The sequence below is a fragment of the Manacus candei genome, unplaced genomic scaffold, assembly GCF_025592945.1.
Source record: "Manacus candei isolate 608988 ecotype Guabito, Panama unplaced genomic scaffold, ASM2559294v1 h1tg000008l, whole genome shotgun sequence".
Taxonomy (NCBI): Eukaryota; Metazoa; Chordata; class Aves; order Passeriformes; family Pipridae; genus Manacus; species Manacus candei.
Genome location: NW_026138056.1, coordinates 10,812,804 through 10,838,452, shown reverse-complemented (window position 1 = coordinate 10,838,452; position 25,649 = coordinate 10,812,804). Strand labels below are relative to the sequence as shown.

Here is a 25,649-nt window from a genome sequence, read left to right as displayed (position 1 = left end):
GAAAAAATAAAATCTGCATTCCATAGACAAGCAAGAAGAGACCAAACATTTGCCTTCTGCACCTATGGGCACTCCCTTGGCTCCATCCACAGTCAGAGAGGACACAGGAATGCTCTTATAGGGAGAAATTTAGAGCAGGAGTAGCTCCTGTTCCATTTTCAGTTTCACTGATCCATAAGCAAAAGTTGGAAGTTTCAGCTACCAGCACTACTGATGCAGCAGATGATAGCTGTTGGCTTTTTAATACCTCTTTATACGTCATTAGCTTAATAACACAAATAATGGCACTCTCCCATCTTGTGGTGTTACAATGCCAAAAGCATACTTGGCATGTTGTTAGTCAAAGAGAGATAAACAACAGTACAACCTTGCCACCTTCTTCTTATTAAATTTATCACATTAGTCACGCTGTATTTTCTCTAGATGCCTCTGAGATGCCAGGTGCTTATACAACACCAGATGCATATTCCAGATGACACTATAACCCTCTTCCAAGCCTCTTCTCGCCCAAAGTTATGCCCCATCCTCAATTTCATTGCCAATGACTTGGCAGACATGCACCTGAAGATCCTACATTTGCGTCTGTCACATTAAGGCAGACATGCTGGTTGGCAGAAACAGACACAACTGTATTTCATCAATTGGTCGTCCAGTTGCCTGCTGACTGTTAAGATTCCTCCGGCTTCCCTCTCTGGTCTTAAATTCTCAAATCCAGTACCGGGGATGCTGCCTCCTGATTTTTGCTTGCTGACCTCAAATGCAACACAGCCCAGATGGAAACCACTACCACCCCTCTTGGTACAAAAGACGTCACACTGATATTCACTGGTGGTGATTTTGCAGTATTTTGGGTATCTAACACGGCAAGTGAATCTGCACAAAGGAGGGGGGGAAGTTCTTTGTTCACCCAAGCTTGGGAGAGAAGCACTGATACCTGAGCTCCCTCTCAACTAGTGCATAACACAAGCATAACTTCAAATAAATTTATCCAGGAAGGAAGGAAGGAAGCAAGCAGATAGTCCCCCCCAAATCAGCGAAGAAGGATGGGTCACACAGAAGCCTGCAGTGATATAAATGGGGACTGACCAGCCAAATCCCCTCCCTGTACTGGCATAGGCAGCAGTGAGACCAAGGATATCCAGCCCAGCACCCAACACAGCTGAAAACTGCCACATCTTTCAACTCACCCCAGAATTATTAGTTTTAATCAGTTCAGCTCCCTGTACTGTCAAAGAAGCACCAAAGAGAAGGATTTGAAGCAACTCTGTTGGAATCAGTTCATACTGTCTGGGAATCACTCCCTCTTCAGTGAAGAAGCTCAGCCGCAATGAAGTATGTGCAATTATTCCAGTTTATCTTAAATCTTTACTTCAAGGCCTAATTAAGATGACCTAAATACCAATATTTTATAATCTTTCCACAGCTGGATATTATACCAGAAATGCCAACTAACGAAGCTACCTGCTGTGAACCAAGTCACATCCTGTGCCACACACAAAGGAAAAATAAAAGTTTGGAAAGCTTTGGAAAGCAAAGCTTTTGAAAGGGTCTTCCAGGGAATACAAGGAAAATAATTTTTTCATTGACTTCATTAAGAATTAATCATCTCAACTGGTGTTTAATATTTAAATTAATCATCTTTCTTTCTTCAGGCAAGCACCCAGGGTTTGTCTATACAACTTCTAAAAGGGTTACTTTTCAAAAATTGATTAACATGCTATAGCAGCTGGTATATGCAGACACTTGCACTGAAATAACCCTAAACTATTTTATATTACATATCAACATCATTCTGATGTAAAGCTACGTTAACACCTATTTTATATCAAAAAATGTCCTATTTCAATAATAACTAGGGGAAAATCCTCCTGTTGTTGAGGAAGAGCATGTGCAGAACAATTCAAAATAGCACAGTGTGACTCATGCAGGATTCAGGCTTTGGGCAGTCTTTAAACAGATACAATTTCAATATAAAATGCTTTAAAACTTGTGTAGAGTGTCAGCCAGCTAGCACACTAAAATACAATTGCTCTTAATAACCAAATTAAAGATGTTTCAATAAAAATTTTTTCCTAGTTCAAGGAAAGCCTTAAAAAATTTCTCCTAGTTTAATCACCACATTCCAGGTATACCAAATTCACAGCTCTCTCCCCCCAGCCTCATGCACACAGAAAAAAGTAGTTCAGCACTGGAAAGATGATGACCTCCTAATTCTAATGATCAGCCCCTGTAGGACAATGATGGTCCCAATGAAGGTCACAGACAATTTTTTGTTTAAAAACCATGTAATATCATGTTCCCTTAAAAACCTATCTAAAATAGTTTTCGTCTGTTTCCTTGCTGTTGTTCCCGGTGCATGAGCCCAGAAATAACAACTACCCTACCATCAAATTCCAAGTCCAGTCCAAAGAAAGAAACTAAAGAGATATTTGATGCCCTGGTGTTTTAAATGGCACACTCTGTGGATGCTGACCTTGGGCTTTTGTATCAAAAGACCCTAGAGAATCGGGGCCTGTTTCTTAGTTACCTTTTAATTAAGATATTCATGACCCTGTTTGCATACTGGATTTATCTTTGACCAGCTGTCTGAATCTCTGTGGAAGTTTCTTAAAAGCTAAAATGTGGTCTTCATTTCCCCTCTCCAAAGTCAGATTAATATGTGGCTCAGTTGCAAAACTGAAATAAAATACAAGGGCAAAAAAAAAAAATAAAATAATTACAAGGACAAATAAAATACAGCAGGTCTGCAACCAAAACAGCCAACAGCCAAAGCAAGTAAACTGCAAAAATATTCATCGTAACTACCCCATCAATCAGTGGAAAATTATCTTCACTGTCAATTGCTGCAAAATACTCAACTCAATTATGTTAAACATACAAAATCTTAAAGCCATATAGACAGGAGGTGATAAAAAAAAAGGAGCTGCAATCAGAACACTGGATAAACTCATCCAGGAAGGAAGGAAGCCAATGATAATCCAAGAGATAAGGAAAAATAAATCCATGTGTAATGACTTTCTAGCATAGCTACAAAATCAGGAGGAAAAAGCTGCATTTTAAATGCACCTCATTTCTGCGAAAGTGGGGGTGTATTTTCTCCCCTGCTTCTACAAAGATTACAAACCTACAACAGACAAAGCCAGTAATGTGGGTGCTGCTGGCTCACAGAAAGAATACATCCCTGCGGGCCAAGCTTCTTCACTTTGTCTGGGACAAGCGCATCCCTTCAGAGATGCAGTGATGATGGGACACATCATCTGAACACCCGCTGGCTGCATTTACACTGATGGGAGAACTTGGGAGGATAAAACAGCTGAAGACTGTTGGCAGCTCACATGTCCACTGGGTCACCTCCTCCCTTCCAGTGGCCAGGGAGAATGAGCAAGAACCACATACTAGCCTGAATAGGTACACAAGGGGAGCGGAAAGAAAGCAATCACAGAACTTGCAGTGATTGGGAATGAGATCAGGATACCCATAAGGATACCTCAGTGACCACCTAGAGGTGTGTGTTGAAGGGTTTCCCCCTGCCATCCATCCACCTTCTGAAAGGTGCCAGCTCCAGACTCAAAGAGGAGGTCTTGCTCAAAAGCCAGCCTAAGTCCTTTGCAAGCACTCCCTAGGGAGCTACCAAAACATGCTCTGTTGAGCTTGTTTTGAAGCTCCCATAGGTCAAACCAGGCAAAGCATCACTCTGATCCTACCTCTATAGGAACAGCAACCCCAGGGCTGTTCCTATATTGGGCTTCATATTGTTCCCTCCAGCACCAAAATGGCTTGAACAGTAAAAGGAAAACAAGGAGAGTATTAAATGAGATGTAAGATTAGGCTTCTAAGTGCTAAAATGAAAAAAATACTAAAAAATATATGATATATTACAATATTATGGTTACAAACATATCTTTGAGGCTACTCTGAGTTTTGAATAAGGTACTTTTACTATTCTTTTCCCTAACTCCTTTGGAGTTGGGTTTGGGTATGAACACAAGTGCAGCTGCTGCTCTCCCCAGGCCAAGGAAGCAGGTATCAGCAGATCTGCCAGATGCAGACCATGCCCACAGGACATCACCCCAGGGAAACCAAAGTGCCACTTCTCTCCAACTCCTGAGAAGCTGAATGCCTCTACCCAAACTCCCAGGCTAAGCTGTGACAATTAATACACTCTTCTGAAATATTATACAAGACATCAGCTGTGAACGAATCCCCATTCACTTCCTGACCCCTGACTTCATGACCCAGCATGAACCCAGATGAAAGATCCGCTAATGAGTAACCTCTCGCCCTCCCTCTGAAGTTTGTACTGGGATTCTTAAGTCCCAGCTCATTTTCTTCCTATCTTTTGCCAATATTACAGGAAGACAAACACAGGAAAAGCAAACCCTGAGACTACTGAAAATTATTAAGGGAAGCAGGAGCTACCCAAACTGATATAAAGCAGTTTCTAATTGTATGCTATCATAATTATGCAGCAGAGCAATTCTCTGCAAAGAACATCAAACTCCATTTAGAACTTCCACACTGCGCAGCATATTGTCAAGGCTGCCCACAGTGGGAGCTGAAAGCATCTGGTGCACACCAAAAATGGGTTATTTTGTTAATTCAGCAGCCCAACCCAAATACACAGAGAACATACCAAGAGCCCTCCACTTAGCTGTCACCTACGTGCAGACAGGATGGCAACATGGTCTAAGACCACAGCCTTCTACAGCGGGCTGTGAAGGGAAGTCTCCGATGCAGAAATCCTGAGCTAGCAGGACTCCAAACAACCTGCTCTCTTGGGAGATGTATTGCAAGGAGAGAGACTGTGTGATAATTAGGAGAATAATGCCTTGCCAAATGTCTCCTCAGTCTCCATCAGCTTTCTGGGGGTAAGTGGGAAGATGGACAGACAACAAGGGGATGAAGGGAGAGCTACGGCATGAACATGGCTCTATGTTACATACTCCTCCTAAACCAGGGGTCTCTTTTGCACTGAGTATTTCATCTGTATTGCCATCCAACTCATTCTCCAAGCCTCATCCTCCCACAACACCCAAGCTTTGAAATACAGCACTCAAAATGCTGCCTGCTGACCTGTCTGCATGTAACATCTCATTGTCATCCCGAAGGTAGGATGTAAGTAAGAATTAAGTAAGAAAGAAGAAAGAGGGAAGAAACAATGAAGAAAAATAAACACGACAATACTGAGGTACCCTGCTGACCTTTCACAGTTTGCCAATGCAACATAATGCTCTGTTGACAAATTATTATGTAGCTTTGCATATGGGATCCTTCAAATAGTCCACAAAATTCTAGCACAGCTCTGTCCCAATGCCCCAGAGGGATCACCTGGGTCTGGTTATATCAGATATAAAATCAGGAGTACGAGCACTGCAAAGAGACAACGGACTTTAACTAGAACTGCTGAGAAGCAAGATGTTCACTGACAAAGCATTTATATAGTGTGAATGTGTATATGCAGGTGTGCAGAAAAAAAAGGCATGGTAGAACCGGATTTTTGGACTTTTGCACAATTCAACTTGATATACTAAGTATTAGTCTTCCTAGAAGACAAGATTCTGGGAAGAAATTGATTCAAAATTAAGCACTGATATGAAATCTCCAGTGAAGGGAAAAAAACAGGGTTTATTCTAGGTAGAATGGAAGAGCTATCACCATATGTTGTTGACTCTGGGGGACATCTAATTTTCACCTTCCCCAGCTGGATTCCAAATTCATCAAAGACAGATCTTGTTTGAAAACTGCCATAATAGCCTTTGCCTCAACATTAATCTAACAGATTCTTCATGTATCATTCCTGTCTGACAAACTCTGTGCATTGCAAAACAACGAATATTGAGTTCTGTCCACAAGCTATGTTTCTCCTTAAACATCACAACCTAAGGAAATGAAGAATCAACATTTAAACCAAGCACTTGAGGACACCACACTGCAAGAGTGCAAGTCTTTAAAGTATCAAACCACAAAATGTTTTATTTCAGAACAAAGTTCTGGAATTAACTAAGAAATTTGCTTGCAAGTCATAGCTATATGCAGGAGATACCATAACATATGGAAATACACACATGCACTACTAAATCATCTGAAAAAAATACTTCAATTCTAGCCTGCATACATAACCATGCAATTAAAACTGCTGCCTTGCTGTGTTTGATTTCCTTTATTTCATTTGTGGTGTTTTTACTGTAATACAGCCCAACATCATCTCCATGTCTCATTCCAGATGCACACGTGCTATCTGGGAAAACATATTCTGCAATCTCATATCTTAACATTCTTAGTAGAGATCTGAACAGACACTTAATCTCACTGCTAAATAAATGTATCCTAGACACTGTGAATTGTCTGGATAGAGTTAGCCTGATGAAGAAAGGAAAGTCCCCTATGTGAGTAGGGCATAAAGACTAAAGCAAACAGGAGACAGCTAGCACAGGGCACTTCATGCATGAGATATGAATGCTGCACAGGTGGTGGCAATCTGAGTGTTTACTGGTGCATACTTTGCATTTAGTTCTGGTTACATTTCCTAGAAACTCCCTTAGGATCAGGCATTTTTCCCAGCCTCTCATTACATACCCAAGAGTCATTAATATCCTGCTTTCCCTAGCCTGCATTGCTAACGACCAACAAGTCAATTCAGAGCATTCAAAAATCAGCTATCATACTGAACAGCTTAGATATCCTAACTTTCTGATATCTCTGATAAGGCGAGACAGTCCAGTGTCATAATTCTAAATATTATTTAAATACTATTTTAAATATTATTACATCCACAGGAATTAATGCCTTCTTGCCTGTTAATTCATGCACAGTCAGTTTTAATGCCAAAGACATTTGAGTACAAAAATATATATTTGCTTAAAATATTGCATTTGCTTATGCTTTATTACAAAATGTATTTGTAACACTAGGACACAGTTCAAAAACAATACCAAAAGATCCATTATTAGGGTAATAGCAGATCCTTACTGTCCAGCAGAACTGCTTCAACCTACCTGTGAGCTTGCAGACCTGGGACTTGAAGGGGGAGAGCTCAATTCTTCCCTGCTCTTCTCACTAAGGACAGATCCTGAAGCCACCCAGCATAATTGCTCTGGGAAAAGCAAACTACCTCCTCTTTCCCTCTATCCCTGCCACTGTGACTGGGCATGGCATCTTCCTGGTACTGGGCACTGCGTTTACAGGTGGTAGCAGAGGGTTAGATCATTTTCTTCTCTTTCTGTTGATGTCCCTTGCTCAATGTGGTATATGGTAATTGGCACATTCCGTTGCTCTTCCCTGGCACAGATCTCTATTAAAAAGTAAAATGTTTTCAGAAACCAGTTTACTCCACTGCAAATATTTAGTTCTGCAGGGCAAAAGACCAGCTATAGACCAAACACAATGGTTCAGCTTATCACAAGTACCCATACAAAAATTAATCATGGTTTAAAAGGTGACATTTAAGAGACTGGATTTCCACGAAGAATCCTCACTTACCCCAGCTCCCAGTAAGCAAGTATTGTGGGAATCTTCATAATACTGGTAACTTTTGGTTGTCTAGTTGTATTTGCTCACTGTTAAGGTACGGTGGGTGTAGTAGTGTCCAATATTTAGAGGAGCTGGCCAAGAAGCCTCCCCATCTGTTTTCACAACAGAGTGCCCAGCAGTCACCACAATGAAATTTTCATTGACTTGGCAAATGCAGCCTACATCTGTAGTCTGGGGAACTGCCTTTCCCGGGATATATATGCCCCCAAGAGCATAACATGGCCATCAGCAGAAGTCCAAGGCTCAGAAAGCATCTCCCTACTCCCTGCTGAAAGCAGCCTCTTCCAAGGGCACCATCTCCACTCACACAGGGAACATGTGCTGTTCTGCCACAAATTTATGGTCTTTCTTATTCCTATATTCCCCATCTACTGTCACAGAGATAGGTTATCAGATGTACATAAATAATATTTATTCTAGTAATCTGAGCAATCTCCTGCTTAGTAAATTATGTAATTATTAGAGGACTGAATTTTTCTGGGTGCCAACTAGTTTGCTGGTCAGCAAACACTCTGTAATGAGATATTAGTTTCCAATCAGTTTGGGAAAAAAAAACCCAACACAAAAAACAATCAAGAAATTTGGACAATGCCCTTAACAACATGTTTTAAAGTTTTGGTCATCTCTGAAGTGGTCAGGTTGTTGGACTGGATATTCTTGAAGGTCCCTTCCAACTGCAATATTTTATTCTAAAAGCAGGTCCATTAACACATCAAAAGTGAGGAAAGCTGACAGAGCACTCTGCTAGACTGAATCTACTGATACTTTATATTATCAGAGCAATAAAAAGCACCTCATAGTGACAAATCTGGCCAAAAAAGTGCAATTTAGGGGACTGCTTCAAGATAAGCATTATTAGAAGGCAGCACAAGACTCAAATTTCACTTTTCTGTACCTGCCAAGTTCCCCTGCCTTGGTTCACCCATGTCACTGCTGTGTTCACTGTCTCCATGTACAGCCATGCCATGCCAGAAAAAACAGAGGCAGAAGCTCAGGCAGATGCAAGAGCAGGCAGCCCTCTTAAAGTACACTGACTGCTGTATCAAATAACTCCAGTGATGACTCCTGAGATGTTCAGTCTCTCCCCAGCACACCCAAAAGACATGTTGCATTCATATTATGCAATGAATAAGGGAAGAGATTGGCTGACCTACCACTAACGTTCGCAGTGATCCACTTCAAATGTCTATTGAGCCCTCAACCTGATCTAATCTATAGTGCATATAAGCAAACAAATAGATAAAGCAATCATTAAAGCGAAATAATTAATAACTAATTATAGTTGCAACCCAACTCCTGGTAGAGATGATTAACTGAGAATGGGTTCACACCCTGACCTTACGTGGAGTCTGGGAGATCTGAGTTACCCAGCTCTTTCCATCACAAATAACCAATGCAAATGTTAAGCTGCCTATGATGAGTTTATATAACCTATACATTACTTCAAGTGCCTATACACATAGAAGGTAGGGGCAAAAAGTCTAAAAATGCCAGTAAAGTCCCAGGAGAGGCAGTTTGATAGTGGATCTCCCTCCTCCGCTTCCAAGTCTCAGCAGAGGCAGGATGCCTTCCGTAATTCCCCATTTGATGATGGACATCTCCCTTGTCAATACGGATTGTCAAAAGCTTTACTAGAAAAGCACTTAGAAGGGTATAAGGCATTATTCAACATTTCCAAATCACCCCAGCAGTCAATGCTAGCTGCCCAAAGCACCAAATATCTGGGAAGCACAGGAGCAAATCATGGCACCAGACCTGAAAAACACCTGGCACGGGAACCTGAGCTGATGTGGTGGTCGGTTCTTTCAAAGCCAAGGTGTGGCACCCTTAGTCTGAATGATTTCCAGGGTCTGACAGGAGCAGTGTTGCAACTGGCGTTATGTTAAGTACAACCTTAGGCAGAGCTTTGGATGGCAAATGCTGTGACTGTAGATGCAAAAAATTACTTAGCTATTCTTTAGCTGAGACTCTTTTTTTTTTCCTTGTTGGTGTTTTATTTCTTTATACACATGCACTTTTTAGACAGCTTTAGAAAGAAAAAACACTAAGCCAATGCAGGAATGGATATATTTGATATTTAAGGCTCTGCCTATCTGTGTGGAACAAATTAGTCACATTATCATTTCCCTAGGGTGAACAGGCATAAGGATAGAATCCATGCAGACATAAGATTTTCTGGTTTTTCTGCTCTCCCCCTTCCTTTCTCTTCTCAAAATCTCTGCACTTCCACCGGCAGCCTTTAGAGACAAAGAGCTCATGACTTTTTTTCAGAGTTGTGTTTACTGCTTAGTCCTCCCTCAACCGGAGGATTTTTCTTGATAACATAAAACAAGGCACTTTGTGATCTGACTCAGTGGCAATTTTAAAGCTCTGCAATAAATTGCAATGAATTTGCAGCTCATTAGCAATGAATTGAGTTGATGAAAGGTCACAAGGAACCAAGGACAATTTTTACAAAGCATCTCCAGGCAGTTTTTCCAGACCATCAGCTCTCTTTTGCTAACCAAGGAACACATCTTGCACTCTTTAGAAAGTCAAGCGCCTGTTTCTCCATAAAAAAAATCCCAAAGTATCGCCTAATGAAAGACACAAAGAGTCCTTCTCATGCTAAGGGAACACATTTCAGGATTCTGCTCACGTGTTTTTACTCGGGGATGCTTTGATGTAATAGCAGGGGAGAGAAATTTTGAAGGATTTACAGATTAATCAACCAGAGCATGGATGTAGGTTAGGACTGATACAACCGTGCCCCTCTGGGATATTATCTGCAGCTCAACTTACTGCAGATGAAATGAAACACGCTTTGGGAATGCAAATGAATTAGGATGTCACAAAAAGTAATTCAATTTGCACCAGCAGGGTTTTGAATTTGGTTAGTTACCTACAAGATCTTTATTTAACTGTAAGCGTGGTACAATACATAGTATGATAACTGATTTGAAATTCATTTTTCTGCTATTTTAAAAATTAGGCCTGATAACTTCTAACAGATTTTCAGGTCATATTTCTATGATACATATGTATATCTCTATGCATTTGCACACTTATGCATGCTCTGTAACAGATCTGCACAACAGTAGGATCTTTCATAAACATAAAAACAAGGGTAAGACTTTCATTCATATCACCACTATGGAAGAGATAAGTGGAACAAGACAGCTAATTAGTCATTCTCCATTTCAATCCTCAATAACCACAGAGAGAGCTTGTATTTTTACTGCAGGCATTGTCTTACATCAAACAATTTGTAGATAAGAAAAATCAGCTCTCTTCCTGAAGGCACATAAGCAAGTATTTTGATAGAAAAGATGAAACAGCATTAGAAATTCACTGTAACACTTCTTCCCTTCCCTAGCCACTAGAGTATGTCCACTAGGATGCATTGCCAATATATAACTGTATTATCCACACTGACAAATTTTGCACAGTCTGCTGTTTTGGTACTACAGAGCACAAGGCATTAATAGCTGACTGCCTCATTCAAATGAAACAAGACAATTATCAGCTGTAACTTACACAATTAATACTACTGCTGCCAGCATTTTCAGCAGAGATTTGATTCTTTTATAGCTCATTTGAAGTCTTTAGGGAACGTGTTATTAGTACATCTGTCCTCCTGTAAACATAATTATCATGTAAAATTCCATTTATCATGCTGATCAGGAAGCACTTTCTTTCAGCCTTTCAGCCTGGGAGCACTGATAAACAGGCAAGGGAATTTGACTGCCCCAGCTAACCTGGACCATGCTCATTGCCAGAAGCATTGCTGTTGCTTTCCAGCTGAGCCCACAGCAATTTTCTGAATAGGCACAAAGCTTTTGCTAACCTCTGACTTTGGCGTTTGAGCTTGGGGTACATCACATTGGACACTGCTTTTTTGTGTCATTAGTCGATTTTATGTTCTCCCGTGATTCTCTGCTCCTTGCTTATCTCCAAGACTGAGACACTTGTAGGTGTGCAGGCCAGTGGAGCTGCTGCAGAGGGAGCAGGTAGCAACTGGATTCACTGTGATCGTAATCCTTTATCAGTACCATAAATCAAGTCCACATCATAGACAACAGTCAAGACCTACTTCAACCCAGCATCATTTTTAATACACAAAAACAAGCTTAGGCCAGGTATAAACAGACATCAGTTAAACAGATGCCAATCAACACAATACTGAATTTTGTCTAAAATGGCTATGACGTTTTAAAAAGTGAACACCATCAAGATTTACCAAACTCTGGTGCCTTACATGCAGAATAGCCCACAACTGAAGGCTTCATGTGCAGAGAAATTGTCCTTGTCGACAACTTAACCTTCAGAGACCTACAGAACGTCCTGACATCAAAATGAGATTAAATGAAGTAAAGGTCAGCCCCTGAATAGACCTCCTGCAAACTGTGGCTTCAAATTGGTTTAAAACAGCCTCATTTATACTAATAAGCTTATGCTGTGACCAAAAGGCACCGTGCTGCTTCAGCCATCTACCACCCCCTGCATCACAGCAGCAGAAGGTCTCCAGCAGCTGGCCAATTAAGGGAATCGATCCCACTAACAAGCACACAAATGATTAGTGATCAGCTTTTATTGGGTTTTGTGAGGGAGCAAAAGATTTGCTGTCCTCGATGGGATCAGCCCAAAACAATCCTCAAATCACAGGAATAGACTAACTGTTCCTGCATCCCTGAAGGATGCTCCCATAGCTGCTCTCTGACTCCAAGCCTTCCTCCACTGCAGCTACAGGTCTCTCCTTCAACTCAGCCAGCCAGCAGGCATCTAAAACAGTCACAGGGAACAGGTATAGACTGGACTCCTTCAAGCTCAACAGATATAGATTCCAAACAGGCCTGTGACCAATACTGATCACATTCAGGATTTGGAACCTAATAATTTCTTTTTATCAGCTGAAACATTCTTTTTTTCCTGGTGTATAAAAATGGCCTGACAGGACATAAGGATGCCCTGAGGTTGAGGGAATTATGCTGCTGCAGGAAAGGGCAAAGGAGGAAGAGACCAATCCCTGATGATATCAGAAAGCAAATGTTGTTTCAAAGAGATTATTTTACTGCTGATAAATACGTGATGAATATTTTTTTAAATGTGGGAGAAATTCATAAATCTAAATCAAGACAACTGCTATTGCAGGCTGACATTGGTACAAGCAGAACAAATGCATGACCATGGAAACTCGTAAATTCACTACATTAATACACTGAGCTATTATGGACTGTACTTTAAGCAACTTATTCCCATATCATTCTGATAGTTCATTTAGTTTTGTTAAAACAGTGTGCCTGAGAGAAATGAGTTAGCACAGTGGTTACATCAATTACTCTTTAAATTCAACAATCATGCATATCCAGATTGCTTAATTTCTCCCATACATCTGCATTTGTAGATCTTTCTTCTCTGAAGAGCTTTCAAAAGCTCAAGTTTTAATCAGAGGACTATTTTTGATCCTCATTTTCCAAGCTGCAGTAAAGCTGCCTCATGACCTAATCTGATGGCAAATGTACCATTATTATACAGTGGTTTCAAGGAAGTTGTACAATAGCTAGTCATAATGTTTCTTATTTTTAATCACTGGTACACCAGGTGCCTAGTGTCTAATTAGAGCTATTGATCTGCAGACATTGCTGTAACTCAGGTCAGCAAATGACTTGTTGAAACAAGCACTGCTTGGTGTGAATAAAATACATTGCAGAGCAGTGTCTGGACATCAGCCCCTTGGCCATACCCCAGCACACCAAAGCTGTGAGCAAAGGCAGACATGCCTTCTCTTACATCAAGCTCAGACTTTTGCTGCAGAAATGAGCAGGACAAAGGAACACATCATGGTTCTAAGGGCTGCAAATGCCACACAGCTACAGCCATCAGGAACATGGATTACAGCCCTGGGGGTCTGCAGTCATTTGGGTCAGGGGTTTGACTCAATTAAAAAAAAAAAAAAACCCAAACAAAAAAAGCTTTTTTTTTTTTTTTAATTTTTGCCACTGTTCTCAGCAAAATCAAAAAATTTGTGATTTCATGGGGAACAAAGCATTTTGATTTGCTTAAAGCCCATGTTTCACTTTGAATTTTTTTTCTTCTTATATACGCACAAGCATATATATTCATTTGCATATGACATAGAAGACTCATACTCAGGAGAAAAACCCTGTTTTCCGCTGTTTAAACATGTCACCTTTCTGAAGAATTTTGGTTCCTGAAAAAAAAGTTCACAGGGTTTCCTCTGGTTTGGCTTAAGAGCTTTAAAGGTTGTGCTTCCAGACAGAAAATCTGGCTTACCCACAGCTTTCCCCCTCTGTTCCACATTTAACAGGTTGCAGTTGTGACCATAAGAAATACGGCCACTGCTGCTAAAACTTTAATCCCCCCCAAAGTCGTAATCTTTATATAGCGAATATAATAACCTTTCTCAGTGACATACTGCAACAATGTTTAACAGGATTGCATAAGCAAAGTTATATTTAAATCCACTGAAAATGCAACCCAATTCTCCCAGAGTCTGCTCTGGCAATAATTAATGACAGATTTCATCAATATTCACGTATCAAATTTTTCACTCTTGTAGGATTGTGCCCCGCTAACACAAGGACAGCAGAGAAGAAATAACTTCTATTAAAGAAGCTGTTAGGCATCACAGATAACATATGAAGCGTGGCCATGCTGTTCTCTATCCTCTATTACCCCTCAATTTTATTCTCTAGAAGTTCTTTCAGCAGCTGCTTCCAGGCTGTAACCAAAGGAGGGGCAGGAGGTATTCTGCCACTGCTGTCAGGCAAGCCAGGGGAGGACAGAAAAGGGGAAAAAATTAATCTCAAAGTATTTTGCAAAGTAGTCCAAACATTTGGAGGTGGCAAGGTTTCCCTCCTCCTGCCCATCTAGCCACAGTGTGATTCTATAACAAAGCATTAAACCAACATATTTATCCTGAAAGATAAACAAATAAAAACATATTTAAACTGAAAGACCGTAGATTTAGACTAAATATTAGGAAGAAATTCTTCCCTGTGAGGGTGGTGAGGCCCTGGAACAGGTTGCCCAGAGAAGCTGTGGATGCCCCATCCCTGGAAGTGTTCAAGGTCAGGTTGGAAGGGGCTCTGAGCTACTCGGTCTAGTGAGAGGTGTCCCTGTCCATGGCAGAGGGGCTAGAAAAAATGATCTTTAAGTTCCCTTCCAACCCAGACCATTCTAAGATTTTAGGATTGTATTTCCTGAGCTGTCCTACCTCTCTCAGGAAGAGTAATTTTGAATTTAGTTCTTCCAATTATTTGCCACAAGCATTTGAAAAAAGAGTAAGACCTATCTGATGGTCTTTTGAGCAATCTGCCTAATTTCATTTGCACACAGTGTGCACACCCCAAAACCACAAGTCTTCATGTCAAAGGAGCGCAATCATCTGAGCAACTCAGAGCACCCACTCTCTGAAACAGGGCACACCAAATTATCTATCCTACTCTTAAACACGAACAGTCAAGAGACACTTTTTTACGTCAATGTAATTGTAGTTTCCCAGGGCAACACAAGGATGACACCACAACAGCCTGCCTCTCCAGGGCAGGCTTCAGGAATGTTGCCCCTAGCTCTGTACTTAACGCAAACCTAAGAAAATCACAAGAAGCTGTATTCCCCAACCAGTTTCACAATCCAAATCTCATGACAAAACAAGTCCTGAGCCTAAATCTTCACAGAATTTTGAGATCCTCTCAGCAATGGGGGGGAGGACAGGGAAGTGAAGAGTAAAGTGAGAGGAGGAAGGAAACAGCTGCTTCCTCTTCCCAACCAGCTCTGAAAGCTTTGCTCTCCCCATAAAATATATAGGAAAACAGGAGCTACTTTCTTTTCCTCTGTCGTAGGAAAAAATAGAGAAAAAAGTCTTACCCTTCTTTACTCTTGCAATCCTTCCACTCTGTCCCTGTCAGATTTGCTGGAGAGCTGGAGCAACATCTTTCACTGGGCTGCAGAGTCCTGTGCAGGGACAACTTTCATTCCCAGCATTTATTTTTAATTCCCGTTGGAAGCCCAGTGAACTACTCTAGAGTATAACAAAATACCCATTAAGCTTTTCACAGAACCAAGCCTTTAATTTTAAAAATATTTATCTGGATCACTGAAGATTTTCACTCTAAACTCTGACTGCATGAGCAAATGATTCGGCATACATACATAAAAAAATCAGAAACCGAAAGAAAACTCAGTAATACCAATCTCCCAAGCTACTACTGCCGATAACTCAGGGACTGGGAAGCTGGCCATGGAATTGCCTAATTTCATGAATATTTGGGAGGAGATACAACCTTATTTCAATTCACAGACTAGAGCAACAACTGGAGAGAAATTCTTAAAAAAAAGGCTCACAGGTACAAGGGGCAGCTCTCTGTCCCATCCCAACATTATGTGCTGTGACAATTCTGACAGTGCCACTCCTTGGTTTTCAAGGTACTTTTACTAGTGTCAGGAAATCTGTCATTGTCAAAAACTGTTAAGTCAACCAAACCCAGGTATTTTAATCAGACACTGAACAGCTGGCTTCATACCCCAAAGCCAGGGCTGTGGGCAGCTGTCAGCCCCACAGCCACCACAACCCAAGCAAGCAGCTGTTGTTGGGACGAGTTTCAGCAAGAATTGGTGATGAGCTACTCGCAGGCACTGCTGCCGGTGTGACCATAAAACACTGTTACAAAACCTGTACTCCTGCAAACCAGCTAATTTTGAAAAAGCTCTGAGCTGGATTTGAACGTCTCAATCCAGCAGGAGATGACACCCCATTTCATGACAGGTTAACAACCTGTCAGGGATTTAGCACATCCCAGAGCAGCTGGCTGGTGTTGTTGAGACAGGCAGTGGTGCCCCCAGGACACATTCACTGAAGAAAGGCAATTTTGAAAGAGGAGGCAATTGCCTTGCTGAAAAAGAAAAGTAATAATAATTTTTAAAAAAGTCAGAAGTCCCTCCTGACTGAGTTCAGTATCACAAGTTTCTGGGAGAAGAGGACAAAGGAGGTCCGCATACCCAGACCCTTACCACAAATACTACTGGAGGGCTGGAAGATGTGAGAACAAAGTTAAGCAGCCAGAAGGATGTATGGTTCCCCTTGCATTTCTCTACACTCCTCCTTTAAACTCAGGAAGCACACTTCTGATCATCAGGGTGTGTTGGCTTGTTTTCCACACAGTCCTGCTCCTGGGACATGCTTAGGTACCAAGGTGACCGAGCTGCCCCAGCCCAGCTGCACTGTATCCACATCTGCCTCAGAAGTTGCATCTTCCCAGGACCAGCAGGACCTCAGCAGATGCTAAAAGCAACATGGCAACAGGCACTTCCATGGTGGTATTCGGCATTTTTCAGAGAGCCTCATGGGATACACCAGGACTCTGCACGTGCATATGCTGAGCTCAGTACTCATTGCTGATTCTCTGAAAGCAGAAGGCATGAGAGCCCTGTGACACTGTATTACCTGTTTAAACAACAAACACAAAGTAAAAGCGTATTAAAAATTAATGAATTTCTATGAATCCTTAAAGAGTCTTATTTTTGCCTTCTGGAATGCAGCTCTTTAGGACTACATCTTTTTAAATCTTTTTTTGATCTTGAAAGTTAGGAACTTTGTCAAAAAAGACAGAACACAAGGAGATTAGACTGAGCATCTCCACCTCATCCCAACAGCCCATGAACCTTAAAAAGCCTCTATCATATACTGCAAGACTTTGAAGCTGGCGATACTGGAATAATTTCCTCAGCAACAAAGATGAAGAGGAGATCACGTGATTTAGAAAGGTTGCTAGTGCTTTCAACTGTCATGAAAACACATACTAAAAATCTTAAAAAATGCTATGCCATGGCTCACAGTGTCTGTTGTTTGCTCTTCCATTTCCCCAAGCCAGGAGTGTGATGTGCATGCATATGCTACCTTTCAAACATGATTACTGAGTTCTGCTGAAGGCACGTGCATACGTAGAAACAAAAGAAAATATGTTTGAGTCTCTGAAAACAGATAAAATGGATCTGGCCCTCCAACTCCATGCAATCAAAAAAGCCATGTATTTCTGAAAGCTGAAAAACCCAAACACGAGGTAATACGAGAGCAGAAGCAGACCTGTGTGCTAGCTTAAACCAGCAGCTATTTCAGTTTAAGGTGATACCTCGGGTTGTGAAATAAAATCTTGGAATTGTGACCGTATTTGCTTCAGCCTCTCCTTTGGGGCCAGTAACCCCTTTAAATTGCCTCAAATCACCTGGAGGCACCTCCAGCCAGAAAAACCTTTGCTCTATAAGAAGCATCAGGTGGACAACAAAAAAACCAGAAGACCAGAGGGAGAAAATTTTGACAGCAGCTCATCATGCCTCCTTAGAAGACAAAGTATATGAAGGAGAACATAAAGCATGAAATGCCTTGAAAAAAGGCTCATTTTTGCCACCACTTTGGATAAAAATAATTTTTTGTCACAGATTTCACTGATTTTGTGTCCAGTACTCTCCAAGGTAATATGCGCCTTTCAGTATTAGAAGAACTAAATGCACACATTCATTTACAAAAACATCTCAAAGGTGACCACTGAAAGCACATTCTCTCTGAGATTTTAAAATATACCAGACTAACAGATGTATAAAAGTCACTTATACCAATAAATTGAACTGATCGTGTAAAAACTCACGCACTTCAGCAATCTTAACAAAGGCACTAACTGCATGATTAATGATGCACTTCTGCAGAAACCTCAGCTGATGGGGCTCATGCTCAAATGAAACTACAAAACTGCTCACTTTGACTGTGTTAGGCAATGTCTTTATGAGCCAAAGGCAGCAAGCTACTGGGAAAGTAAGACTGAACATATTTGCAAGTGTTTGCAGGATCAGACTTTATTTTTATACAGCCTTTTATCAATGATAAAATCTAATTTAGAAATACTTCTTTCAAACTAATCACCTCTTTCAAGAGATGCCACTAAATATAACTCAAGGAAGATTTACTTTATAACAGCCTTGTGGGGGTGTGAAAACACACAAAAATCTACCTTTTAAAAAGGATCAGGGCATATTTAGATGTCACAGACATGAAATGCAGACCGAAACTCCAATACAGATACTAATCATGTGAAATGGATAACCTCATAATATCACACATCTTAGATCATCTGACTCCTGTGTCTGTCTGCATATTCAGCATCACAGCCCCAAGCTGAAAAAACACAGACAGAGAAGAAAGAAATTTTTGTTTCCTGGTAAAGCTTCTTGCATTAAAGAACTGAAAGCAGGGCAAAAGGCCCATTCAAAAATGTGTCACAAAACACTTCACCGCAGACCTAAGAGCTTTGTTGTGAGAGGAGAGAGGGAAAAAAAAGGATTCTGAACAACAATATTGACTAATGGGATTATGTATACACAACAGTTTCCCATTCACAACACCCTCCCGGGGAGTTGAATGCAAGCTCAATTTTACCTGCACCAATAACAGCTACGTAATTTTATGACAGATATTAAGCTAAGAGGATACAGACCACAAAGCTGATACCAAAAACACTTATCTTCCAAGGAGGATATCAGACAGGCAATTAAAGAAGCAATCATCCTCCTCCAAAAAATACAATTTCTCATCTGTAAATTTACATCTGTAAATCTCTCTCTTTTGGCTTTAAGTAGGAGCTCATGAAGCATACACTTTTGTAGCATATTTTTAGTAACTTATATATAATGTAGTATCTGGGTAAGTAATACATAGACAACAGTATCCTGATGACAATACAACAACGCAAGAACATATGAAGACAAACATAACAATGAAGACAAACTGTTTAGCATGCTTTAGAACTTGCTTGCATACAAAAGAATTTCTGTATTCATATTAGACAGAATGGGTATAGAGAAAGAGGTCCTAGGACTGAGTATTTCTCCTTCCCAATTCCTTCCCCTTTTTTTAATATGTGAACTTTGCACCTAACTACAATAAGTATACATGCTTTGAAGCTTTTTAAGAAAAAGAAAAAAATTGAAACCCAAATTTGGGAGTAAAACAGCTGCGGTTCTAGATAGGAAAAACTGTGTTTTAGCAACCGGGAAAACTTATTCCTGCACTTCATAAAGAATAAATACAGCTATTAATACAGAATAAACATCCTTGATTGTAATAATAAGGAAAATATAATGCAGACACACAGCTATTGTTTGAAGTAAAGCACATCAAAAGCCTTCACAGTGACAGCTCCAGCCACTCTGCCACGCTCCAACTGGCCCTGCACAGCCTCACAGACTGCAAGGACAGTATCAGCATGCAAAGGGATGGCCATGTGGGCCTGTGGTGTAGCTTTCCATGTCAAGAAGGCGTCAGGAGGCAGCAGTGGTGAGGAGGGGAGCAGACCAGGGATTTGCAGGCAATGCTGAGGTTCTCCCACAGGCGCTATCTTGGGGTAGTGAGTAGTGCTCCCATCAGTGGTAATTTGGATACTCGATCCCAACAGCGGGAAACTATCTCTACAAATTCAACAAGTAAAATGCAGGATGCAAGTGGTAAAATAGCAGCATTCAGTTACCAGAGTGACAATGAGAACTGTGAATATTTCCTCTCTTGGGCAGGATCTGCTAATTGCTATTTGGAAAACAGCAGATTTATATGTCTTCATTTTTGCTTTAGAAGCAGCAGGACCTTAAGAGTCTGTCCAGCAAAGGAACCAAAAATGCACTTCTGTTGCTGTCTCTCCAAGTGCCCAGGCACCCGCAGCATTTTCCCTCCTCCCTGCAAGTCTCTGCAAAGGAAGAAGGGTGAACAAAGTGCCACTATACGAGGGCCATGGCCCCCACAGCAGCAGATAAAAACCAAATTATACAAAACTTGTACTGTTTTGCTTCTGTCATCCTTTGCCGCCTCAGACCTGAACAATAATGAGCTTGTCTAACATGGAGGAAAGAGGGGAATGGCTTTGTGCTTGGATGGGTCAAAGCAGACAGATGCATAAATATGCTCGCCAAAAGCTGTTTGTGTTGGGCTGGGAAAGGGAAGAAGCACAACGGTGAGAAGCTGCAGACAATGGGGCCAGAGGAAGAGCACAACCCTCTGGCTCTGTGCAAAACTTTGGTGTGGTTCCCTCTGGCAAATCTCAGGAAGGATTCAACATGAAAGCTCATTTGGTAGTTAGTTACATAGAAGTCACAGGCAAAAGTTCGCCTTATTGCTTCCCCTGAAAGTGAAATCAGCTATACTTTGTATAAAAGAGGTGCTTTTTTCTCTCTTTGATTAAACAAATGAACTCTCCTCCCCAGAGCACACAAACAGAAACCACTACTTCCTCAGTCACTGCATGTTCATGTCTAAAAACAACCCAGGACAAGGGTAAAACCATGCTGGGTATGACATTAGACCTCTACGCTGACCAAGATCATAAACTGCCATCAACATGTGACACAAAATTTTGAAATTTTGGTTTTCCTGTTTCACCTTTTCCACTAAACAGACAGGAAAGATGTCTGTTAATGTGAATAACTGAATAAAACAAAAAAAATCCATTTTTGCAGAATTTACCACATTACAAAACGAAAATTTAGAAAGGCTGCAACTGACCAGTAAAAAGAAAACAGATCCCAGTGCTCTGATTCAACAAGTAATAAAAAATGTTTTTCCTACAAAATCTTTTTAAAACCTCCAGTGGAAAGAGGGAAGTCAGTAATTTCCAATGGAAATGACTAGGGGAAAGGCACCTGAATTCATAGGGTCAAACAAAATGTGTACTAACCCAAGTGTGAAGGAAGGCTGTGAGATATTTGAGTTAGCTCGATATGAGTTCCCTGAAGGGGCATTCCCTGGAGTTAAAGGTGTGTAGATGTGGTGCTTAGGGACACAGCTTAGTAGTGGACTTGGCAGTACTGGGTTAACAGTTGGACTTGATGATCTTAGAGGTCTTGTCCGACCTAAATTATGCTATACTTCTATGAATCCCTTTATTCCGGAGCAGGGAACTGAGACTCTGTGGGCATAACTCCACTGTGTTTGATGCTGGCTCAAAAGCATGCTTTTGAAGCAAGCCTCCTGACCATGTCTGCTTACAACATGCTGCTCTCTGCAGCATGGAGCAGCCCTGGAGCAGGAAGGCTTCCCCTCCAACAGCAGAAAACCAGGTGACACGCTGTAGGAGCACAGCACCTGTCTTTCAACTACTGCTGAGTGTTCAGTCCACAGGTCCAGGTGAGACCTGGTCTGAAGGTCTGACCCAGTAATTAAACCAGAGGTGTGTCGTTAACTTCAGTAAAAGCAGAACCACAATTGCAGTCCACAACACCATCCGCTCCCCAGAAAAACACCAGGGAGGATAAGTATACAAATGGGAGCAGGTCTGCACAGTGAGGTAAGCAAAATCTGCGAAAACTCACAAAGAAAAAGCAAATGCTGTCTTTTCAAAGTGGGATTTTCAAAGAAGCTCAGAGAGTTCATCAAAATTCATGCTTCAGAGGCTCCTTCAAAAATCCCAGCTTGAATTGCTCTACTGCTCCACTCTCTTCTGCTGGAATAACACAAGACAGACACCTAAGTCAGAACAAACACTGTGGAAGTGAAGTCGAGTCTTCATCACCATAACCCAACATCTTAGAAAAGTGGATGCAAGGGTCAAGAGCCTCTCAAAAGTTGCATTTCTTCTAATATATGTAAATGACACATACAGGAAAAAATCCCACCTCAAACAAGACCATGTTGAAATATTCCTGCGGATTCATAGAAAACAGAGAACTGTAACAAGTGCAAGATAGCTGCCAATTACACAAAAGATCGTGCCACCCTCAGCTCTTGATATCACATTCATTTATCCAGTGAGATATTTGAGATATGCAATCACTTGACAGGTTGGAAATATTACCTCTGCACTTAAAATAGAAAAGACAGGCCTAATCCTGTTCTCATTTTTACCTGAGCAACTCTACAATTAATTCAGAACCCGTTTGTTTTCAGATGCTTCTGATCTTTGCAAACACGCAGTGGCTCACAAGAGCTTTTTCACGTCAGCCTGTTTGCTCCCCCCGCCATCCTCCTCAACGGAGTGAATTCCAGCTACAACCCACACCCTTCTTCAGTGCCCTATTGCACAAAACAGGTCGTGGGTTTGGGGCTTCGGTCCTAAGGGATATGGAGGAGTAATGGCATTTTATACAGCATGGAGCACAGCATTGGTACTGCACCGTAAAAAAAAAATCCTCACTCCTGCTGCAAGGCTACATCCTCAGGAGAAGGGAGCCTGCAAGCTCACAAACACACTGTGAGAAAATACACATTTCATTCACATTATCCATTCAATCTTCCCACAGAGTACAAGGATAGCAACAGAAAATACTGCCTTAAAAGTGCCTATTTAAGGGTGCTGGCAAATTCATACAATGTGCACTTTATATTTTTAAATGCATTTGCTCAAACTCTTCTCCCTGTTACACCCTAGCACTACCTTTGACTTGAGTAGCCCTACATCAATAAGGAAACTAATTAACAAACAAGAAACCAATATTTATAATAATTTCTTTAAAACAAACAGAAGCAAAAAAACCTCGTACAATGAAGTCTGTTCCTTAAAACAAATGTATGCAGATATTTTCTATTTGCAAGGCTGCTCTTGAGTTCTGCAGTACCTGGAGTGCCTTCTAAAATAGAAGAGCATTCTGTTTTGAGGCGAGTCATGCACACGGAAAAATATGAATTTTTCAAATAAATCTCAAAGGTCATGATGGAGGTACTTGACAGTGGCACTTTGTGTTCCGCTGTAAATAATTTTGCCTATTTAAGCAACCACCTCTGAGCTGCCACTTCTTCTGAATTAGGCTATGCTAAAAGATGGGATTTTACAAAGCAGTGAACCTCACCAATTAAAAATCAAACACAGTTTTGCTTTAAAGAATCAGTCTCATAAGATTAAGGAGGTTCCTAAGACACACAATGGGTTGAAGACAGGAGGTTACGTGAACTCTGTTTTCAAAAACACAAACACAACCCCTTGTGCTTTACAGACCAAGCTTCCCAGAGTATTTATAGCTGACAGAGAGCTTTCCACACCTTTTTACATAACATGAAGCAGCACCTGTGCAACTCACCTACTTCAGCGATTAAACCGTACTTTGCACTGTAGTATCTGAAAGCTGTTTTTCCTCTCTTCCTATTATCCAAAAAAATCTCCATGTCCTACGTTAGGAAATAATATAATTCATTTAAGTAAATTCAGAGAACTACGGAGTTTGCTTGTAACTACCAGGCCTGCTCAACTGTACCCACACGCCAGGTATCAAGATGAGAGTCTTCATTTTCAGGTAGCTATCTGTCACCTAACAAGGACTACACTCCCTATTGTGTGCATCCACCACACCCCATGGACACGTGGGCAATCCTTCTGTCATCTTGCATTTGTCTGGGTGTAGCTGACTGCAACTTTGACTGAAAAATGAGGAAATAAATATCCTTTCCTGTTGGATCTGTAGGTGCTAACACAAGTGCAGAAGCAACAGGAAAATAAAAGTTTTGTCCATGACTGACAAAACACAAGGAATAAAGTTGGTGAGTTAAAAAAAAGTAAGTTATTTTCAAGACACATTTCAGACCACAGCTGACATCTAGCTTCTGCTTTATGCTACATCCTTCAGACAGGCTGAGTATTGCGGGGTGGGCAGTGCAGGTTCATAGCACATGCCAGTGTCAACAAGGAATAATGACAGCTTCTTGAATTGTAGGTATGGTCTGCATCTGCATATACACAAAAGTATGTATGTGATCCAAACAGGCCTGAATGCAAAGGGCCTTATGTGACATTCATCTCCTGGCTCCTCTTTCTCCATCGCTACATGTGCTGGAGGTAATGGATGAAAGCAGACATTCCTCTAGGTGACAAAACCATCCTCCCTGAGTGCCAAACACATCCTATCTCCTTGGGGCAGTGAGGCTCTGCTCTCCTCTCCCCTCCAGCATCATGAACCCAAAAAACTTCAAACTCAGCAGGCCTCCCTCTGAAGTAGACTGGCAAAGCTGTGCTGCTTGCACCCACCTGGCTGGGGATATAATCCACTCCTCTGATAGCAGCCACAGTGGGCAACAGGCTGCCCCAGTGCTGTGAATTATTTCTGTAAAAAGCAATGGTAATAATATCTGACCCTTTAATTGTGACGAAATTAAAATCCGTGCCAATATGCCAGCATCTACACCTCCTGTCGAAAAGAGAGACAGCTTACTTCAGGGTCTCTCACCTCCTTCTCTCCCCTTTCTGGTACACTAACCTTTGTGTGATCCAACCCTGTTGGAGGGCTGAGTCCTCACCCCGCACTTCCACCTGTGGCAGATCCACCACAAACAATGATGCTGGGAATACTGGAGCCTCTCGCATGTTCCCCCATCCACTTTCCTTGCTGGGAATTACTGACCCTGTACCTGCAGTGGTTCTTCCTCCATCCTGCAATGCGAAAGGAAACAATGCCCCACAGAAGAAAGAAGATAGAGGGAAACCCATCACCAGCCTTCCCACTCTGCAAAAGACACAAGCTCAACTCCAAGGACAGCAACAGCACCTGTGGTTGGTACCTGTTGAGGCTGCACTGGCATCACCACCACATCCCAGTATCACTTCTCTGTCCCTTATGTACACAAAAAAATCTGCAGGTATGACCTGCAAGGTCATGGTTGAAGCCACAAACAGCAGACAGCACACGGATGGTTGGAAAAAAACAGTTTACTGCAAGCAGGCTGTAAACTGAACGGCACTGCTGAATTCTTGGTGCTCAGCATCCTGCCCAAAGCCCAGAGAAAGAGAAAATCACACTCAAGAGCTTCATCCCTGTTTGTTTCATGCAGCTAAGTTCCAGCTACATGATGTGGAGCAGAAAGAAGTCATCATCATGTCCCCCGATAGTCATCATGATAGTCATCATGTCCTTTTACACAAAATCAGGGGATTTTTTTTATTTGGGGGAAAATTTATGCTTTTTTTAAACACTTTACCCATAAACTGATGTGCCTATGTCTGATTTGCCTTGACAGCATGAGGATTTGAAAACCTAATCATATTTACCTTGGTAATATGATTATCTCTAGAGCACCAAAATGCAATCCATTGTTGACTGAAAAATTATGATAAACTTATCTAGCTTTCTGGTTTTTAATCCCACCAATACTATACAGCAAA

General features: G+C 41.3%; 1 protein-coding gene across 3 annotated transcripts in view; it reads right to left on the bottom strand.

Annotated features, from left to right (window-relative positions):
• CABLES1 (Cdk5 and Abl enzyme substrate 1) overlaps positions 1–25,649 on the bottom strand; it is a 72,887-nt gene that overhangs the window by 39,204 nt on the left and 8,034 nt on the right. Inside the window, exon 1 of one of the 3 annotated variants that reach the window (XM_051775310.1) lies at positions 15,400–17,443. The exons of the other annotated variants lie outside the window; for them this stretch is intronic. The gene's annotated coding sequence lies outside the window, so the exon portion shown is untranslated. Of the gene's footprint in view, positions 1–15,399; positions 17,444–25,649 lie in introns of those variants that run through there. 3 annotated transcript variants of the gene reach the window in all.